Source organism: Danio rerio, chromosome 1 (assembly GCF_049306965.1).
Source record: "Danio rerio strain Tuebingen ecotype United States chromosome 1, GRCz12tu, whole genome shotgun sequence".
Classification (NCBI taxonomy): domain Eukaryota; kingdom Metazoa; phylum Chordata; class Actinopteri; order Cypriniformes; family Danionidae; genus Danio; species Danio rerio.
Genome location: NC_133176.1, coordinates 3,097,455 through 3,120,263, shown reverse-complemented (window position 1 = coordinate 3,120,263; position 22,809 = coordinate 3,097,455). Strand labels below are relative to the sequence as shown.

General features: G+C 41.8%; 1 protein-coding gene across 9 annotated transcripts in view; it reads right to left on the bottom strand.

The window, feature by feature from the left end:
* The window catches only part of farp1 (FERM, RhoGEF (ARHGEF) and pleckstrin domain protein 1 (chondrocyte-derived)), a 145,176-nt gene that overhangs the window by 66,196 nt on the left and 56,171 nt on the right, over positions 1-22,809 (bottom strand). The window lies entirely within an intron of this gene.

The following is a 22,809-nucleotide window of genomic DNA, read 5'->3' as shown; positions in this document are numbered from 1 at the left end:
CTGTGCGCAGAATTCTGCAGATTTTTAGCCCATCAGTAATTCTGTTTATTTACTTGAGTAAATGTGTGTAAATCTATATTTATTCAGTTTTTTTTATTAATTTCAGTAATATTATTGACTAATGTGAAAATGTTCATCTGATTTTTCTACAATGCAGTTTGTACAGTCACATTTTCTGTCTTTTAGTAGATATAATATATGACAAACTTGCTTTATTTACCAAATAAAGTGAATATAATTTAATTTGCATTTTAAACATTAAATAAAAGATTAAAAGATATTATTTTTTATTTCATATATTAAGGTTTTAGTTATGATACTCCTAAAATTATTCCACAGAAGTCCGCAGACTTTTACCAAAATTCTCCGCAGAAATAGCAAAAAACGTCCGCAGATTCCTTCTGGCCCTAAATCTAATGAATATCAATAAAAGTAGATTTTTTCAATGCATTATTTTATTAATCTTTGTTGTGATATTTATTTATAGAAACACATTTTCAGATGTATTTTTTTTATTTAACCCATTAAATCCCAAATTTTTCCTAGAGATGACATGTATGAATTTGTGTGGTATTTGTAAGGATATTAAACAATAAATGTCAATTTTCAAAAACAATTATTGAAAAGTCCATGAAAAAATGGGTTTTATCTTTGGTCACAATTGTGATCGGTGGTAGAACACAGGGGGTCTAAATATAACATTCGAGGTTACTAAAGTAACCCTTCGTTCCCCGAGGAGGGGAACGGAAGCACTATAAGTGGATTTGATTGTAAAATCCACGCATTGGGAGGTTCGGTTCAGAAGCTACTCGTCTGAAAGAGTATTGAACGGGCCAATTAAGAATGAATTGGCAGCGCAAGCCTGCGCAGGTGAGCGGCATAAGCAATCAACTGAGTATATAAGCTCACCTGGCGCAGCAGACGCTATCCTTTTTAAGCTGAAGAGACTTTCAACAGCTAAGGGACAGTCATTATGGCGACGGAGTATAGTGCTTCCGTTCCCCTCCTCGGGGAACGAAGGGTTACTTTAGTAACCTCGAATGTTCCCCTTCGGGGGGAACTTCAGCACTATAAGTGGATTTGATTGTAAAATCCACGCATTGGGAGCCCATTGAAAGCGCCATAATGACTGCACCTTACCAACACCCCCGATGAGGAGATAGTCAAGCAAGCGTGACGCACCCACATCATGGGGGGCGCGGTCCTCCAACGTGTCCCTGGCCCTAATTTATCCTACTTCAACAGAAGTTTTACGGATTTATATATATTTTTTGGGGTGTCGTGAGCATCTAGATAATTCTAGGAAATACGACAGTACGTTGGGAAGCGTGCAATCCCGATAGGGAGGACGCTGCGGAGGCCATCCGTTACCCAAGGGGGGATAGATGGCAGAATTTACATATGGACTAGCCCTAAAAAGGGGGAGTACGCATAGCAAAAGAGTGGTTAGCGGGGAGGGAAGACACGGGTCCGCCCAGGGGGGGGGGGGACTTAACCGTGGCTGAATAAGCATATGGGATCGCCTAGTGGGGACCACGCATAGCAGACACCTTTACCCAAAACGCGGGCTGACCAGCGGGCAGACCTACAACGTAGTGGGCCAGCAAGTGACTCCTCCGCTGAGTCAGTGCTGGGGGCCACGGAGGAATCTGCAGGGCTCACCTGACGGGGAACTTTACTGACAGATAAAAAGGCGCACGTATCTCCGTGTTAGGGAAAATGGCGCAGCAAGCGTGTTTCAACACCCTACCGAATTGTTTCCTCAATCACCAAGGGTTACCTAATACCCTTGAGGAAACCGGCTCCACTCGCAGATTGTAAAACCTTGCAAATGTGTTGGGTGTCACCCAGCCCGCAGCTCTACAGATGTCTGTTAGAGGGGCGCCGCGTGCGCGCGCTCGAGAGGATGCGAAGCTCCGAGTGGAGTGCGCACGCGCTCTCGGGGGACGCGGCTCATCTCGGCTCTGATAGTGAAAGAAGGCATCCACAATCTAGTGGGAACTTATTTCGGTACGGCACTTCCCTGCTGCCGACCGCTATAACAGACGAAGAGCTGCTCAGATGATCTAAACTCTGAGTGCGGTCCGGATAATACGCAAAACGCGAACTGGACAATAAATAAGGGCTGGGTCTGCCTCCTCCGAGGGCAGCGCTTGCAGGCTCACTACCTCGTATTAAAACGGAGTGGTAGGAACCTTGGGCACATATCGCGGGCGGGGTCTCATACGTGAGAGAAGCCAGCCCAATTACAGGCACGAGTCACTGACCGAAAAATGCCTCCGGGTCCCCGACCCTCTAATCGATATCAACGCGACCAGCAGAGCTGTCTTCAGGGACAGAAATATACTGAGTCGAGGATCGAAGGGATCTGACGCGAGGGCGAGATCCTAAGAGGGCATAAGAGGGGGCGGGGTGGATTAATTCGCTTAACGCCCCTGAGGAACCGGATGATGAGGTTATGCGTTCCCACGGTGCTGCCAGCCACCGCGTTATGAGAGCGGAGATGGCAGCCACGTAACCTTGAGTGTGGAGGGCGACAGCCTGCTCTCCAACTTCTCTCGGCGTAAAGAAAGCACAACGCTGATCTGGCAAATTACGGGGGTCTTCTCAGCGAGAGACACACCATTCAGTGAATAGACTCCACGTCAGGGCATAGGCGCGCTCGGGGAGGGGGCTCTAGCCCGAGTGACGGTATTAGCCACCGCAATCGGAGGTTACCTAAGTCTTCCTCGCGTCTAAAAATCTCTTCAAAGATCGGCGAGGGTGCCAGGTGGTGCCCTGTCCCTGAGAGAGTAGGTGCTCTCTCGAAGGGACTGCCAGGGGAGGGCTATCGCGAGGGAGAGCTCTGACATCCAGGTCCGGTTGAGCCAGAGGGGCGCAACCAGCAACCTGTTCCTCGTCCTCCCTGACCATGCACAGTAACTGCGCGAGCAGGCTCACTGGGGGAAACGCGTATTGCGCGTGCCCCGAGGCCAGCTGTAATCCAGTGCATCCGTGCCGAGAGCACTCGGTCAGGGAAAGAACAACTGGCAATGAGCGATCTCGGGGGAAGCAACAGATCGATCTGGGCTTCCCCGAATCGCGCCCATATCAGCTGAACAGACTCGGGGTGGAGTCTCCATGCTCCAGGACGCAAGGCTGCCGTGAGAGCGCATCGGCTGCACGGTTGAGCTTGCCTGAATATGAATGGCGTGCAGCGATTTCAGCCGCGGATGACTCCAGAGGAGCAGACGGCGGGCGAGCTGAGACATGCGGCGAGAGCGCATACCCCCTATACGGCTGATATACGCCACCGCCGCCGTACTGTCCGTCCTGACCAGCACGTGTTGCCACTCCAACACCGGAAAAAAACGGTGGAGAGCGGGGAACACTGCCAACAGCTCCAGGCGATATGCCAATGCAACTGGGTACCTTTCCACAGGTCCGCAGCCGCATGCCCGCAACGCACAGCCCCCCAGCCCGTGTTGGAAGCGTCTGCTGAAACGACAACAAGACTGGACGCCTGTTCTAGAGACACCCAGGCCTGTAGGAACGAGGGGTCGCTCCAAGGGCTGAGGGCGCGGCGACACAGCGCAGTAACAGAGACTCGGTGTGCGCGCGCGTGCCATGCGCGTCTGGGGACTCGATCGTGAAGCCAGTGCTGAAGTGGTCTCATATAGAATAATCCGAGCGGCATGAAGCGGCTGCGGATGCCATATGCCCACGGGGGCGAGTTTGCTCTTTTCTCGGTTGACCTGAAACCCCCACAGGTGGAAGTGCCAGAGCACTTTGTCTCTGTGCATAATCAACTCTGTGCATAATCAAAAGAGAGGGCAATTCAGCCAGTCGTAAAGAAATTGAGTATGCAGATGCCCGCGAGCCGAAGGGGCGCTGAGGCACCCTTCGCGGGCTTGGTGAGGACCCGCGGAGACAGAGAGAGCCCGAAGGGGAGGGCTTTGTATTGCCAAGCTCGACCTTCAAACGCAAACCGCAGAAACTGTCGGTGGCGAGGAAGAGTGGAGACATGGAAATACGCGTCCATCAGGTCTAATGCTGCAGACCAACCCAGAGGACGAACGCACCGGAGGATGCGCTTCTGCGTGAGCATTCTGAACGGCAGCTTGTGCAGGCAGCGGTTCAAAACGCGCAGATCTAGGATTGGCCGTGACCCACCGCTCTTTTTGGGCACGATGAAACGTGGGCTGTAAAACCCGCTCTCCATCTCGGCTGGAGGGAGCGGCTCGATTGCATCCTTCGCCAGGAGGACAGCAATCTCCTCTCGCAAGACAGGGGCGGACAGGGGGCTGACCCTGGTGAATACACACCCGTGACTTGGGGGGCCGTTTCGCGAACTGAATCGCATAGCCGAGTCTGATTGTGCGTATGAGCCACCGCGAAGAGCTGGCCCGCGCTAACCAGGCAGGCAGAGCTCTCGCTAATGGACTCATCGCTACAATCGCTGACGTACCAGCAGTGGGGCAGCGCGGAGTGGGTGTGCTGATCCGGGAAGCTCGCGGGTCCCACGGAAAAGCTGGAGGTGAGATATTTGCTCTCACTCCAAACCCGAGCTCCGGAGGGGAGGCTCGAGGGGTGGGAGAAAGGAGACCGTCCTCCCAGCGCTCGTGAGCCACTGGCGAAACGCACCGAATCTGCAAGCTAGAAAGCATAGCGTCCCAGACTGGCAGATTTCGGGCTGTCACATCTGGGGAAGTGAAAAGTGCCCTTTCATAATGTTTTCATGGCAGTAAAAAGTGCCGTTGGAAATGGGGCCCCGCCCTCCAGCGGGGAAAGAGCAAGTTCCCTCTTCTCCAGATGGCCTGTCCCAGGGGCGCTTCGCGGTCCGTTGCCGGACTTAGCGGCATTCTGGGCAGGGGGGCTGCTTGCTTCCGAGGTGCCCGACGCGCTCGCTTCGCCTTAGGCGTGTGCGGGGGGGAGCAGCTCTCGTAGGCGGACGCCTTCGGCGAGGAGCAGGTATGAATGGCACGGCGGGCGGAGCGGGCTACGGACCGCCGATAAGACATCACCCACCAACTGCTCTCTCACCGCCTTGAATTCCTGGGTGAATTCACAGACAGTGTCGCCGAACCTGGCTGGGGATATGGGGAAGTCAAGAAAGCGGACTTTGTCGACTTTGCGCATATCAGCCAGGGGTGGCGCTCCTGGACCACTAATGTGGACATCGTCCTCCCCAACGCACACGCAGCGGACTCAGTAGTCCGAAGAGCTAAGTCGGCGGCGGTGCGAAGCTCGTAAGCCTGGGTTGGACCCACCCTCGTGCAGCTCGGCCAGCGCCTGCGCTTGGTAGCGCTGGTAGGTGGCTATCGCATGCAAGGCGGAAGCAGCCTGGCCCGCAGCTATGTAAGCTCTAGCTCCGAGGGAGGTAGATAACTTACAGGCTTTGGATGGGAGACGAGGCGGACCCCGCCAAGAAGAGGCGCCGCGCGGATTTACCGCCATCGCACACTCAACCTGAGGAATCGCCACATACCCCCTGGCTGTTTCACCGTCAAGAGTGGTTAGGGTGGAGGAACACGCAGCACGAGCAGCGTGCTTTACAAGACCGCGTGAGCCTACTGTGCACCTCCGGGAAGAAGGGAACGCCCCTCTAGTCGGTCCGGCCGCGGAGCTGGGGGATAAACCATCTCCAACCCACGGCCGAAGCAGCCCGGGAAAGCACGGCTAACATGTCCGTTTCAGGATCCGTAGTGACAGCGCTCACCAGCCCGAAGGGGGCGAGCGGGTCTGGATCATCATCGGACAATGAAAGCCCACCCTCCGATGCCGCGGTGGACATCTGGTCTCCGGTGTCATCGGGCGTAAGGGCTACCATCTGTTAGACGGATCGCTTCCTCCGCCCGAAGCTTGGATGGAGCGCTTAGAGGAGCGGGAGGTCCGCGGGCCCGTGGGCGACGGATTATCTCTCGCTGAAACCCTCAGATCTGCCCGAGTGCCCGCTGCAGAGCAGGGGACAACTGGGGTGGTTCGCCTTTTTGCAAAGGCTAACCGCGATCTTGCGCAACAGTCATGGCATCGCAATGACGACATGAACTGCCCGCGAGCAGCGCATTAACATGCTGGACCCCCAGACATGTAACACAGTGCCCGCGCCCATCATCCGAGGACAGGAAACCACCGCATCCAGAAACGCACAGTCGGAGCGCCGTCCTGATAAGGACGTGCTGCACGACTGTGTTGCTCTTTCTGTGAAGTTTGCAACTTTATACGCACCGCTCTGGAGGACCGGACCCAAAGAACGCCAGGCAAGGGAGAAACCCAGCTCGACCGTCTGCCACTGCGTGTACACACTCTGGACCGGGAGAATGCTCTCGTTCGCTCAGAATCGCTGGTCACAGCAGGAGGAACCCTCATCGACTCGATCAGAAAGTCTCTGAAGCGAAAAGGATAGCGTCTGCTGCGCCAGGTGAGCTTATATACTCAGTTGATTGCTTATGCCGCTCACCTGCGCAGGCTTGCGCTGCCAATTCATTCTTAATTGGCCCGTTCAATACTCTTTCAGACGAGTAGCTTCTGAACCGAACCTCCCAATGCGTGGATTTTACAATCAAATCCACTTATAGTGCTGAAGTTCCCCCCGAAGGGGAACTACATAGTATTAACACTACAAATGCTTCTGAACTGCATTATAGGATCTTGATCTTAAAACAACTTTTAAAGTTCAAAAAGGTGATTTTTATGGACATTATTTATAGTTTGCAGTGCTATATTGTCTGTGTTGGTGTTGTATATTACGCTACAAACACCTTGTAATAAACTGCAGCACATTTTTTGTTATTTTACAGGCTTATTTCTCTAGATATTATACATTATATGATTTCAAACCACTAAAATGTCAATAAAAGTCACTCAAACTGTTGAATTTTCATCATCAAAATTCAACAGAGCAGAGATCAACATCCCATAATGCAATTTCCAACTGTAAATAACCCAAAAACAGACAAAAATATGAACACTGTTAATTAACAGATATTTTTTACAGTGTAGCTTATAGAGATCCTTAAAACGAACATACTGATAGTAAAATCTAAAAACATGACTTTAATTTGACGGGAGCTCTAATGCCGTGTTGACATGTGCTGATCTCTCTGCACTCCGGGTCATCACCGCGCTAAACTCAGCAGATTAAGGTTAACCACGAGAGCTCCTTCTAGATTCCTCAATCCAGGTTTAGAAAGCCAAGCAAGGCGGACACACAACCTGGTGTCTAACCTACAGCTTAATCTGCTTTAGTGGAGGCTCAATGTCACTGAAGACACACACACACACACACTAACAACACACTCACATACTGTATCTGCTAAAATGTAATAACTATTCAGCTTATAAAACTGAATCATGACTGCATGTTATTAGAATGTTCAAAATGGTGCATATTTTTACATTTTTTAAATAAAATGCACGCTTCTTATAAACATAAACCAACGTTTTTTATTGCAAAATAAAATAACATAATAAAATATAAATTTAGAAATTAAGAAATATAACAAAATGTCATTATAGTTACATTATTTTACAATATATTTGCAATATTTGTCATTTATTTGATTTTAATATTTACTGAATTTATTGTACATGGAAAACATACCTATATAACATATAATAATATAATTAAATTTATTATAATAAATAAAATAATTGCAAATTAATCAAATAATAAATAATAAAATAAATAATTACATTTCTTTAGAAATTATAATAGAAAATACATAAATAATAATACTATAATCTTGTAATTCTCTTTCTTTTTTCTGTGCACTGTATGGTATTTGCATTTAACTTTAAATAAAACCATAAACCTTCAATCTATTTTTGTAATTTAATAAAAAAAATAATAATAATATACAAAATATTAAGAGGTCAACACAAGATCATGCAACCAAAATTGTTAAAAGTGCAATTATAGTGATAATGTTATTTGATAATCTATTTCTTTATTTGATATTTACTTAATATTACCATTTATTGCATTTATTTTTGCATGCAAAAATATTCAAATAATTCAAATAATAAATTATTAATGCAAATTATCTATCACGAATAAATTTTATTAAATAAAATATAATAAACAGAAAAACTAATTAGGACTATATGATTTAAATATAAATCAAACTATTTATTTGTACATTAAAAGGTATATTTTGGGGTATACAACATAGCAAAAGACACCCAGTTCTCTGGAGATCATCCCTGGAAAATATACTATCTTGACCTTGATAATGAGATCTTAACATATTCTGTTCTCGCTTCTGCTGCATTTGGCACACAGGAAATAAAAGGTTGGGTTGAGCAATGCATTATGGGATATATTATGCCACACAGTGTGCCCATGGTTCATATATTTTGGCAAATGTCGCAGGTCATCTGGGTATGCATATGGCACACATTATTCAGAGTGAACACAACACAGCGGCATGCAAACCACCATGATAAAGCAAGCACAATATCAGACACAAGTTCAGCAGTAGCCTATTATTAGACATTTAAACAATTCAATAATATACAAGTATAATATGAAAGAATTGACTGGAGAATGAACACAAACATTTTCAGATCCTTGAATGGAAATGAATCCCATGAATGACTGAATGAATTGAGTTTAGGGTATAAGAGTGGCTCCTTTATGACCGGTAGCAACGACTGACTATATGAAGCAGAATCAGCGGTGAATAATCCAGCAGTGGAGACTTTACACCCACAGCTCTCTGACATCTGCCACTGATTCTGCCTATTACTGTCTCTGACTACACACACACGCACACTTCACGTGAAAAGACTATTGGCGTCACACATATGAATATTAATAACGTCATACAGCCACTGGAGAGCATCTCTACACTTCCATGTAGACCATTTCAATGTGGTCTTGTCATTGGCCTATGAACATTTCCTGCTTGTTATCAAACTATTTCATAACTATAACAAGAGGCAATTCAATCATAACTTAATGTTAGAATGGCTACAATAATATTATTTAGCGATATGTGGCTCTTTTTAGATTCTTAGAAGCTATGGAAATTAAATATATAAAACAGGAAATATAATATTTACATTCCTCAAAATGGTCTATACAGTCAGACTCACACATTCACACAACAACAGCTTCTGTACAGTGATTTACAACATAAAATACAATTAATTAAAATAAATAAATAAACAAATAAATATAATATATTAAATAAACACAAAAAAACATTAGAAACGCATTTAAAAATATAAATATATTTATAGTTGTTCATATGCAAAGAAAAACCCAGGACACAAAAGTACTTAGCAACACCGTAGTAACCATTCAAAACATTTTAGTAACTCCATAGCAACATCTTGGCAACAACTCTGAACACCCTAGCGACATGCGAAGAAAAAACTAAACACCCAGGTACATAGCAATGCACTGGCAATTACCCAAAACATCCAGGTAACTCCATAGTAACGCCTTGGCAACAACTTTGAACACCCACCAACATATGAACAAAACCCCAGAACATCAAAGTGCATAACAACACCCTGGCAACCACACAAAACATCTTAGTAGCTCCATAGTAACACCTTGGCAACAACTTTGAACACCCGACAACATGTGAACAAAAACCCAAAACACTGAAGTACATAGCAACACCCTAGCAACCACCCAAAACATCCTGGTTACTCCATAGTAACACCTTGGCAACAACTCTTAACACCCAGCAACATGTGAACAAAAACTCAAAACACCAAAGTGCATAGCAACACCCTGGCAACCACCCAAAACAACCTTGTAACTCCATAGTAACTCCTTGGCAACAACTTTGAACACCCAGCAACATGTTAACAAAAACCCAAAACACTGAGGTACTTAGCAACACCCTGGCAACCAACCAAAACATCCTAGTAACTCCATAGTAACACCTCGGCAACAACTCTTAAGACCCAGCAACATGTGAACAAAAACTCAAAACACCAAAGTGCATAGCAACATCCTGGCAACCACCCAAAACAACCTACTAACTCCATAGTAACACCTTGGCTACAACTCTTAACACCCAGCAACATGTGAACAAAAACTCAAAACACCAAAGTGCATAGCAACACCCTGGCAACCACCCAAAACAACCTTGTAACTCCATAGTAACTCCTTGGCAACAACTTTGAACACCCAGCAACAAGTGAACAAAAACCCAGAACATTGAAGTACATAGCAACACCCTGGCAACCAACAAAAAAATCCAAGTAAATCCATGGTAACACCTTGGCAACAACTCTTAACACCCAGCAACATGTTAACAAAAACCCAAAACACTGAGGTACTTAGCAACACCCTGGCAACCAACCAAAACATCCTAGTAACTCCATAGTAACACCTCGGCAACAACTCTTAAGACCCAGCAACATATGAACAAAAACTAAAAACACCAAAGTGCATAGCAACATCCTGGCAACCACCCAAAACAACCTACTAACTCCACAGTAACACCTTGGCTACAACTCTTAACACCCAGCAACATGTAAACAAAAACCCAAAACACCAAAGTGCATAGCAACACCCTGACAACCACCTAAAACAACCTTGTAACTCCATAGTAACTCCTTGGCAACAACTTTGAACACCCAGCAACAAGTGAACAAAAACCCAAAACACTGAGGTACTTAGCAACACCCTGAAAACCAACCAAAACATCCTAGTAAACCCATAGTAACACCTTGGCAACAACTCTTAACACCCAGCAACATGTGAACAAAAACCCAGAACACTGAGGTACATAGCAACACCCTGGCAACCAACCAAAACAACCTACTAACTCCATAGTAACACCTTGGCAACAACTCTAAACACCCAGCAACAAGTGAACAAAAACCCAAAACACCAAAGTACATAGAAACACCCTGGCAACCACCTTAAGAACCATGTTGAACTTGGGTGGCAGCTGAGATTGGATACTATACCATAGTTTGTGACCCGGGGTTGTTACAGACTGTACCAAAAAGCTGAGGATGGGGGATGGGAGGTGAAATTACAGGAGTTTTCCAGAAGAAATAACAAAATGGGAGGCTGGGAAAAACAGGAGGGTTGGCAGGTATGGCATAGCAACACCCTGACAACAATTCAGAGCATCTTAGCAACCACATGGCAACACAATGTCAAACGTCCACAAATATATTTAAGTAGTGTTCACTGCAGAGCCACTTGGGCAGAGCTGACTCCAGCAAGGGGCAGCTAGAGCTCCAGCTCCTCCTTTCTTGCACTTCTTTTACAAGTGATGTCACTGGGGGTTGGGGTTAGGGGTGGGGTGGGATGGGTCTATGCATTCAAACAGCTTATGGGAGAAGAAGTTGGAGCTCAAGCTCCGCCTCATTGGAGCTCTGCAGCAAGCAGTGTCTCAATATATTTACTTTGAGACATTTTACTCATAATTTGAGGATAAATTTACAAATAATTCCAAAGAAAAATGAATAATAATCTGCTAAATTAATTATAGATGCATAAAACCAAAACAATAACTGTAAACCTTAATACAATTATCTAAAAGAGTTTTATTTACAAGTATTTAAAGTCTGAAAAGCTAACAAAAGGGCCATTTTTTTATCATGTTGACTTGAACTTCATCTGAAAGTCTTCTGTGCTGGTCGCTCTGTGAAGCTTTCGTCTCTCTTTCTATGAGGACAGCCTGACAAAGACAGGCAGTCGAGGCTCCACCCAAACACATTCATGCATACTAACAGCACAGATAACACTAATCCAGACGGGGAGCAATTTCCTGCTCATAAAGCAGAGAGGAAAACAGGCCAGCGAGGGACTGAAAGAGCCCAATGTGTTCAGATGACCAGCCTGACCAGTTAAAGGCTCTCACTGGGTGGGAAACACATTCTTGAGGCCAGATTTTGTTCCTTGAGGTCATATTTTCCGACATGAATAACATGAAGTTCCTCTCATATATGGAGGATGTGTGTAAGCCTACATCTGGAGACGACAAAAAGATGAATAAATAAATAAGATGCTGCTTATTTATAGTTATTAAGCTAGTCTACATATGGGGATGTAGAATATGATCATGCAAAATACACTACTTTACAAAAGACTTGTCGCCTATTCAAGTTTTAGGAACAACAAATAATAACTTGACTTCTAGTTGATCATTTAGTATCATGAAGTGTTATATTAAAGGCAAAGGCCTCTAGATGACGCTTATTTAAGCACAATAAAATATGATGATGCCTTAATTTTGAATGATTTCATTAGGACAGTAATGTCTGACTCTCTTAGACAGAAGTCTTGTCACTGAACAGCAATAATGTCCAGTATAGATTATAAAGTCCTGCTGCAGTGGAGACAGAATGAATATTGTGTCTGACTCCATCATGAGCTTGGAGGACTGCATCCATACATCTCTGACATGACTCAAATCACTGATTAATAAAGTCATCTGGAATGAAGAAGAAAGTGTTCCTGCAGGACTCCCAGAGTTCATCAAGACTCTTTAGATTCATCTTCAATGCCTCCTTTTTCATCTTACCCCGACATGCTTAATAATGTTCATATCTTGTGACTGGGCTGGCCAATCTTGGAGCACCTTGACCTTCTTTGATTTCAGGAGCTTTGATATGGAGGCTGAAGTATGAGAAGGAGCGCTATCCTGCTGGAGAATTTGCCTCATCTCTGCAGATCTCTTACATACCCCCATACTGAGTGTAACCCCAAACCATGATTTTTCCTTCACCAAACTTGACTGATTTCTATGAGAATCTTGGCTCCATGCAGGTCTTCTGTTGTATATGTGATGATTGGGATGCAGATCAACAGATGATTCATCAGAATCGACCTTCTCACACTTTTCCAAATGATCAACTAGAAGTCAAGTTATTATTTGTTGCTCTTACAACTGAGATTAACGACTTTTGTCAGGTAGTGTATGTAATTTATAAGTACTAATAAAGAGCCCATGTCTTAATAGTAAACCACTTTAGTTAATAGTGAGAATTGGTATTTAAACTGAAGCATTAATATTGTACAAACATATAATTAAAGTTCAATTCAATTCAGCTTTATTTGTATAGCGCTTTTACAATGTAGATTGTGTCAAAGCAGCTTCACATAAATGGTCATGGTAACTGGAACAGGGTAGTTCAGTTTTTAGTGTTTAAGTTCAGTTCAGTTCAGTTTAGCTCAGTTCAGTGTGATTTAATCATTACTGAGAGTTCAAACACTGAAGAGCAAAGTGCATTTTACACTTTTATTATACTTTTAATGATGATAATAATGATGATTTCTTTGCATATAACAGATCTGAAAGGCGCAAAGTGGCTACAGCAGGAGTTATTCCCTAAATCAGTAACAATGTTTCTTAAATAAAACATATTTTTGACGTAACCATGTCTATATTTGACAAATTACATCTCTGATATCACTGTCTGTGCCCTCAAATAAACATCTATTGAAAGTTTAAACTGTCCAGCCTTTATAAGACTCTTTTTGTTCTTCTTCTTCTTCTTCTTCTGGTGTTTTATGGCGGTTTGGCAAACCAACAAAAATAGGTGCATTACCGCCACCTACTGATCTGGAGTGTGGATTGTCCATATTTGGGGTAGAAAGAAAACACTTATATATACATTAAATGACTATATTAAATTATATATATATAAAAAAAAAAAAAAAAAACTAAATTCTATGCATTATTCCTATATTTCCCAAATATTTAATTAATATCTCATGAATTTTTGATTGTCTAAGCCCGTTTCCTAGCAATACTTTCAAAGAAATTACCTTATCTTCCAGCTGTCCGACTCTTTTTGTTTGTTGTTCTCAGAGAAATCAAGGCAGGAGCTGTAAAGGCTCCGCCCACATTTGGAAAGGGGGCGGGAAGCAGCTGCTTATTTGCATTTAAAGAAACAAAAATTGGTGCCTTTTTGCTTCCACTAAAATAGAGGCATTCAGAGTTCAGAATATTTGACAGGTGAGTTGTTTTCAGATAAAACATCACAGACACATCATGGAGACTCCTTGACAATTAGCCTATATTCATTTATTCATTCATGTTCCTTCGGCTTAGTTCCTTTATTAATCAGGTGTCGCCACAGCAGAATGAATCGCCATCTACTCAAGCATATGTTTTACACAGCGGATGCCCTTACAGCAGCAATCCAGTACTGGAAAACACCCATACACACTCATTCATACACCATATGGCCAAATTAGCTCATCCAATTCTCCTATGGTGCATCGGAGGAAACCTACACCAACATGGGGAGAACATGCAAACTGCACGCACAAATGACATCTGACCTAGCCGGGATTCGAACCCTCGACCTTCTTGCTGTGAGGCGGCAGTGCTAACCAGTATGAACGGCCCCTTAAGACTGTATACCATTTAAGTGGGTGTCACAAACAGATCTTGGAGATTTTCCTCAGATTTGTTGTCTGATGTAGAGAAGTGGAGGGTTCAGGAAGTGGGCAGCTCCTGCAGCAGTGTTTAATAGGCCACTGCATGTTTCCTGTGGTGTTCAATCAGAGATGAAAGAAGTACAGAAGAGTGTGTGTCTATAATGATTACTGCAGGAAAACACCAATTACCAGTGTGTGTACAGTTCAACAGCACAAGGAGGACAGATTCACCACAGCAAACCTTCAACCGCCTCATGCTCAAGCTTATGACAGAGATACAGCATCAGGAAATGCATGAGATGACAGCTGATGTTGAAGATCAACTACAGGAAATCATCAGCATAAGAGGAACATAAACACTGACGTCAACTATACCAGCAGTGGTATAGCAACACACAAACACACACACGCACGCACGCACGCACGCACGCACACACACTATATACCCAACTTTAAAAATATATACATTATAAAACATATAAAACTTAACTTTTGGGTTAAAATATAATAATAAAAAATAAAAAAATAAAAAGAAACTAAAATATATAAAATGTGAAAATTAAATTAAAAATAAATACTAAAACTAAACAAATTCTTAAATCAAAAAATTTTATTTAAGTAAAAAAGAAACTAAAATATAAAAGTAAAATTAAAATAATAAAAAAATTAAACATAAAAATAAAAAATAAATAAATAAAAAATTAAAACTAAAAAAATTAACTAAAATATATAAAATATAAATATAAAATGTATAAAAAATGTAATTAAAAATTAATAAAATGCAAACATTTTATTTTAATTAAAAAGAAACTAAAATATATAAAATATAAAAATTTAAGTAATTAAAAGATAAATTTAAGTTACATTAAATAATTAAATAAAAAAATTTATTAAATAAAGAAACTAATATATATAAAATAAAAGAAATTAATAATTTTAAAGTTTTATAAAAAATTTAAATAAAATATTATTAAATAAAAACATGAAATTAAAATAAAAAGAAACTAAAATATATAAAAATTAATTTAAAATAAAAAAATATTAAATAAAAAAATATTAATTAAATAAAAAATAAAATAGTAAAATGTACAACTAAACGAAACAATAGTATTTATTATAACAAAAAAAAAGTTATAGATCTTAATGTTGAAAATATATCCGGCCAAAAACTGACACATTTAAAGAATAATTCAATTCAGCTTTATTTGTATAGCGCTTTTACAATGTAGATTGTGTCAAAGCAGCTTCACATGAGATCATAGTAAATTGAAACAGTGTCAGTTCAGTGTTCAGAGATTAAGTTCAGTTCAGTTTAGCTCAGTTCAGTGTGGTTTAATAACAAACACTGACAGGCCCGGATTGGCTAATCGGGAGGACCGGGAGAATTCCCGGTGGGCCGGTCCGTTTTTTGGCCGCGAGGGCCGGTGTCCCTAGCTGCAGAATCTGTTGCTCTCAGCAGTCACACTTTTTAAATTTATTTATTTACTTGACCACAGCCTTTTTATTCATTATTTTACCGCAACTCTTCTCTTTTCATCTATTTTAATGATAATAAAAGTCAGTTGTGTCTCATAACTGAATACAGCTATTGTGGTCTAGCGGTTAACACGTTGGATTCTGACGCCGCGGACCCGGGTTCGATCCTCGTTAGAGTAACTTATTGTTTTCATTTTTATTGTTAAGACATATAATACTGTTAGGGTTGTTGAACATTTAAAGTTCTAAAGCAGCTGTTTTCTCAAAAAAACGTGATAGTGTAATTAGAAACTGATTTGGAAATGACCTTATTTTAATATAGTCAGTCGTGAACTGAGGTGGGCCGGTCTGAGGCTTAAAACTCCAGGGCTGAAAAGGTGTCCCACTCCGGCCCTGAACACTGAAGAGCAAACCCATCGATGTGCAGCTCTTCAGATCCCGAACCAAGCAAGCCAGTGTCGACAGTGGAAGAACAGACTTCACTAATTGACCAAAGAGAAGGAAAAAAAACCTTGAGAGAAACCAGACTCAAATAAATCAAATAAATGCAGCTCCACATTCAGTCATGCTAGTCAAACACTGGAACAATGGCGACTCTTTTTCAGGATTAAATGCGATCATAAGTACATGAGCAGGATTTAAGCACATTCCTCCCAGTGTCACCAGTGTAGCTGGAAAACAGCAGAAACAGACGGGATTGTGGGATTGCTGAGGGGATAATCCTGTGGCTGAAGCCTCGGGCAGAGAGGATGCTGCGCCGCTGCATTATTCATCAAAGATTCACCCCAAAACAAGCTTCTCCATCATTAGCCGCTCGTATTATGCTAGCTTTAGCCTAATGAGGTAGCAGGGTTTGGCTCCGCTCAGCTTTTGTCAGTGGGAAAGGGAAGAGATTGCGGTTACGTCCTGCCAAAAATAGCATTAGCTAGTTATTATGATGATCCATGACAGGCAGAAACTACTCAAGCTAAACATTACATATTTATAAAACAAACAGATGTGGCCTAGCGGTTAGCGTGCTAGCTCTAACACTGAACCCATTCATTGATCACCACACAGGCTGGGAATATGTGTGTGTGTGTGTGTGTGTGTGTGTGTGTGTGTGTGTGTGTGTGTGTGTGTGTGTGTGTGTGTGTGTTGGTTTTGCTATACTTGTGAGGACCAACTATTGAGAAACAACCAATGTTGTGAGGACATTTTTCTTTGTGAGGACAATTTAGGTGGTCCTCACAATAAAAATGCTTTAATGGCCTCCAAATGGCCTATACTTGATACTGTGCAAATTTCAGCAAAAGTCCTCACAGCAATAGTAAAACTGAAAATTGGTGTTTTGCCTTATGACCGCGAGCTCCCTCATCGGTCACACACGTGTACTGCATCAAAAATCCCGGGAGGAGGAGCTAGAGTGAGAGCGGATTTTTTTCATTGGACGGCTGCTCCCTCGCTGGGGAATTTTTGTGATTGGCCGTTTCAGTCACATTGCTACACTGTGGAGGGGGAAGGAGAGCCGAATGTCTGCAAGCATGATTAACCTAAACTATATGAGACCGGTTGGCAACCTGAAATGTCATGTTTGTAATACTACCTCACGAAAATTAACCAACTGAAGTCAATTTGCCAATGAACATGTTACTACACGTTTACTACATTACAAACCTTGGTTGAGTTACTGCTGGCTTTAATGTAATTACATATGAAATTATACACCATTAAAATTGTTCATCAAGACTCCATAATAACACGCTTAAAATGTTAAAGTTAATGTAATTCATATCATGGGTGTTTGAAAAGCCTTTTGTTTCAAATACGAGCATTAGCCCATTAGGGAAAGCACTCCTGTATGATTGCCATGAAATCGCGGGACAAAACTGCACCTCTCGACATCTCTATCAACAATAATGAAATGTTTAGTGTCTTACCTTGCCTGATGTTATAATTCCATAGGCTGTCTGTGCTGTTTCGTCGCTGTAGTTTCCAGTAAAGTCAAAGAAAAACTCTCTAAATTCTCTTTACAAAGCCGCGTCCTGTTCGTGAACAAAGGTTCGTTTAAAATGACTCTCACGAATCAATGTAAGTGATTCTAGCGAGTGAATCAGTGAATCAATTAAGCGTTCGTAAAGACGTCAGTTCATTCTAGAAAGCATCGGTTGTTCGAACAAATCAATTCAACCCAACTAATGATTCTGTGATGAAATCATTGACTCGATTCATTTCACTGGCCGTTTAGTTTAGATGTTTTAATATATCAGTTTATATTAATCATTAATTAAATTCGATCTTAATTAACATTAATCTCAACATGAATCTATGAATGTAATTTCACTCATTCTACCTGAGCCTCACTGAACATCTGAAAATACATAATATCTACAACTTATCAAATGTTTTTTCACCCTAGCCCATCAGTCACCAGCAGTACATAACCATATTTTACAGTTGAATTTACATATTAACAGATTATATTTACACTTGTGCAAATACATCATGCTGTAGGTAGAGATAGTGTTATACATTTTGAAATAAAATATATAAAAGTACATATAATAGAGGCACTATAGGAGTAGTGAAAGTAGAATACTGCTTTTAATGAGCAGTTATTTGTTTAAGAGGGAGCTGGAGCTTGGGGGAAGGAGCTGCTTCTGTGTCAGCTGCTCTGAAGCGCTGGCCATTCCTAGTGTTCACTCAAAAAAGACTGTATACTTTTACAGGTTGACATAACAAAAAGTAGATAGATTTATAGAGTACATGCACACCATTAGTGCTGAACAGCCGTTCACTAGAGAAGTGGTGTGGAGGAAAGATGTACAAAACTGCTGGGTGAGAGTGAAGTGTGCCCAGTGAGATAAATGAAGAGTAATGCAAGATAAACTGAAGCATTCAAACACTCTTCCAGTCAGGCTTGATGTCAGCTCTCAATGTCAACCTTATTTAAAAACAACCAAGGTTGATCAAAGTATTTCACAAAGTAAAACTAAAACACTAAAACTGTAATATAATACATAGGAAATCACAATTTATATATATATATATATATATATATATATATATATATATATATATATATATATATATATATAATTGTGATTATAAAACACTGGTAGAGTTGCCGTGTCCTCAACTAAGGTTGCCAGCCGCCCTGTATTAGCCAGGACATCCCATATGTTGAGCTTGCCTGGTTTGTCCTGTACGTTATTCCCAATGTCTTGTTTATTGGTTGCTCCACAGATTGAAGCAGCAGTGGTGTTGAAAAGGCTTTATTGATTTAGTTTTTAGTCTTCATTTCTGTTAATAATGTACAGTACAGAATGTATCCTTTAAACAGTAAATGTAAATATGATGGAATGATGGAATGCATATGCTAATTAGCATGGCTGCACTAGTCAAATTTTGTCCCATATTTCATAGCAACACAGTTGATAACCCTGTCCTCAACTTGAAAGAAAAAGAGACGATTTAAAGTCCTTGAGAGTTCAGGCAATTCTAAAATGAATGACAAGCTGCTTTACAGGTAAAGGTTAGCTACAGCAAAGGCCCAACCATCTCTGGTCATTACTCATGAGCCTTAGTTTAGGCTGCTAGTTGTGTTGAAGCTAACTGGCTGTGATATACCAAGTACACACTGATCCAGCACAGTATGACCACAGACAGGTGAAGTGAACAACACTGACCATCTCTTCCTCAAGGCACCTTTTAGCAGGTGGCATATATTAGGCAGGAAGAGGACATTTTGTCCTTAAAGTTGATGTGTTGGAAAGCAAAATGCACTAGTGTAAGGATTTGAGTGAGTTTAATAAGGGCCATAGTGTGATGGCAAGTTGACTGGGTCAGTGCATCTTCAAAACTACAGCTCTTGTGAGGTGTTTCTGCAGTGGTCAGTTCACTCATCTAGTGGAATCTGTTCAAAGAGCGAACAGTTGTGAAGCGGAGCTTGTCACAGGCAGCCAAGCACTGATGCTCATGGGAGTAGAAGCTGGCCCATGCCGTCTGACCCACACATGACTGCTGAAGAAGTTAATGTGGTTCTGATAGAAAGGTGACAGAATGTAAGGGACATTCCACAGAATGGGTAACATTTATTTCCCTAGAATATTAAATGTATAAAAATGCATGAAAATAACTCTAAAATACATTTTAGTAATAATCAAAGTGTCTTCAAATGTAACAAACTACAAAATTTAGAATAAATAATTAAAATCATTTTTAAAAACTATGTAGAACACTAAAAAAGAGCAGTTGTTGCATGTCCCCACTCCCTGCGTCTAAAATTTGCCAGAATATATTGTGTGTAAAATCCTTCGAAAAAATATTTTTTTTGCATTTACATGCAGTTTTATATCCAATTAATGATTTACTATTAAACAAATAATCTTAACTGTTACTTAAATTATTTTTAGATGTTATTTATTAATTTTTAAACCACTAAAACTTGCTCCATATCCTCATGCTATTAGCATGTGTGCCATGTGGCTATTTAACATGAATTTAATAATTTTTGTTACCCAGTCCCGTTACTCATATAAGCCATAACAGGATTGAGTAATAGTAACAGGAGTGAGTTGCATTCTCTGCTGCATATATAATAATGCAAAACATTGTTAATTTAAAACGATTTACTTGAATCTTTTAGGTTTCAGTTATTATTACTTATATTGTAAATATACACTCACTGGCCACTTTATTAGGTACACTTGACCAGCTGCTCGTTAACGCAAATTTCTACTCCATCAATCACATGGCAGCAGCTCACTACATTTAGGCATGTAGACATGGTCAAGAGGATCTGCTGCAGTTCAGAGCGAGCATCAGAATAGGGAAGAAAGGGGATTTAAGAGACTTTGAACGTGGCATGGTTGTTGCTGTCATACGGGCTGCTCTGAGTATTTCAGAAACTGCTGATCTACTGGGATTTTCACGCACAACCATCTCTAGGGTTTACAGAGAATGCTCCGACAAAGAGGAAATATCCAGTGAGCGGCAGTTCTGTGGGCGCAAATGTCTTGTTGAGGTCAGAGGAGAATGGCCAGACTGGTTCCAGCTGATAGAAAGGCAACAGTAACTCAAATAAGCACTCGCTACAACCGAGCTCTGCAGAAGAGCATCTCTGAACACACAACACGGCCAACCTTGAGGCGGATGGGCTACAGCAGCAGAAGAGCACACCGGGTGCCGCTCCTGTCAGCTAAGAACAGGAAACTGAGGCTACAATTCACACAGACTCACCAAAACTGGACAATAGAAGATTGGAGAAACGTTGCTGCTCTGATGAGTCTCCATTTCTGCTGACACATTCAGATGCTCAGCTCACAATTTGGCCTCAACAACATGAAAGCATGGATCATCCTGCCTTGTATCAGCGGTTCAGGCTGGTGGTGGTGGTGTAATGGTGTGGGGGAGATTTTCTTTGGGTCCATTAGTACCAATTGAGCATCAACGCCACAGCCTACCTGAGTATTGCTGCTGACCATGTCCATCCCTTTATGAGCACAGTGTCTCCATCTTCTGATGGCTACTTCCAGCAGGATAACGCAGCATGTCATAAAGCTCAATCATCTCAGACTGGTTTCTTGAACATGACGATGAGTTCACTGTAGTCAAACGGCCTCCACAGTCACCGGAGCTCAATCCAATAGAGCAGCTTTGGGATGTGGTGGAACGGGAGATTGGCATCATGGATGTGCAGCCGACAAATCTGCAGCAACTGTGTGATGCTATCATGTCAATATGGAGCAAAATCTCTGAGGAATATTTCCAGTAGCTTTTTGAATCTACACCATGAAGAATTAAGGCTGATCTGAAGGCAAAAGGGGATCCAACCAGTTACTAGTAAGATGTACCTAATAAAGTGGCCGGTAAGTGTATCACATGTATTATATGTATGAATTATATACTTGCAGAGTGCCAATCCACCTGTAAGTGCTGCAGAAAAGCAACAACTTTATTGTAAACAACATGATGCAGAGAAGAGAGAAATATTCAGAGAAGGAATCTGAAAGAGGGTGTCACGGTAGTGCAGTGGGTAGCATGATCACCTCACAACAAGAAGGTCACTAGTTTGAGCCCCGGCTGGGTCAGTTGGTGTTTCTGTGTGGAGTTTGCATGTTCTCCCCGTGTTGGCGTAAGTTTCCTCCGGGTGCTCATGTTTCCCCCACAGTCCAAACACATGTGCTAGAGGGGAATTGAAGAAGCTAAATTGGCCTTAGTGTATGAGTGTGAATGAGTGTGTATGGATGTTTCCCAGTGCTGGGTTGCAGCTGGAAGTGCATCCGCTGCATAAAACGTTATGCTGGATAAGTTGGCGGTTCATTCCTCTGCGACCCTTAATTAATAAAGGGACTAAGCTGGAAAAAAAAAAAGTGAATGAATGAGTCGGAGAGATACAGGAAGGACCTAGAGTCAGGCAGCAAGAAACTGATCAATGACCTCAGAGAGAAAAGTGCAGACGCCGCAAAAAGTGGAGAGAGATGTACCATAACATCAAAGACAGAAAAGAAGCCCTCAAACATCCCTCCACACAGCCCACAGTTATCACTAGAGCAAGCTGAACATCCACAGTGTCTGGATGTTCATTCCTGTTACTGGGTGTTCATTCCTGTTATTTTATATATATATATATATATATTTTTTTTTTTAATTAGTGACTTTTTTTTGTCATCATCATTTATCCAATAGTTGATTTAATTACATGACTTTAAAATTTTTTATTTTGCACTTTGGGTCTCCTGTAAAATTTAAAAATGTCTTTGCATTTTTTAAAAATACACCTTGTGTACATTTAGTGAATTTTTTTGTAACAAATATAAGTTTTTCAAACATTTTACCAACTATTTCTTAAAGATAAACACTTTTGTGAGTGGAAGACAAAATAGTTGACATTTTTTTTAAAACACCCTTTCAAAAAGTAACTTGATTTTAGTAACAGGACTGAGAAAAATAGATCATTTTCCAAAATTTGAAACCTTGTAAAAAATAAAGCAGAGGTGCCT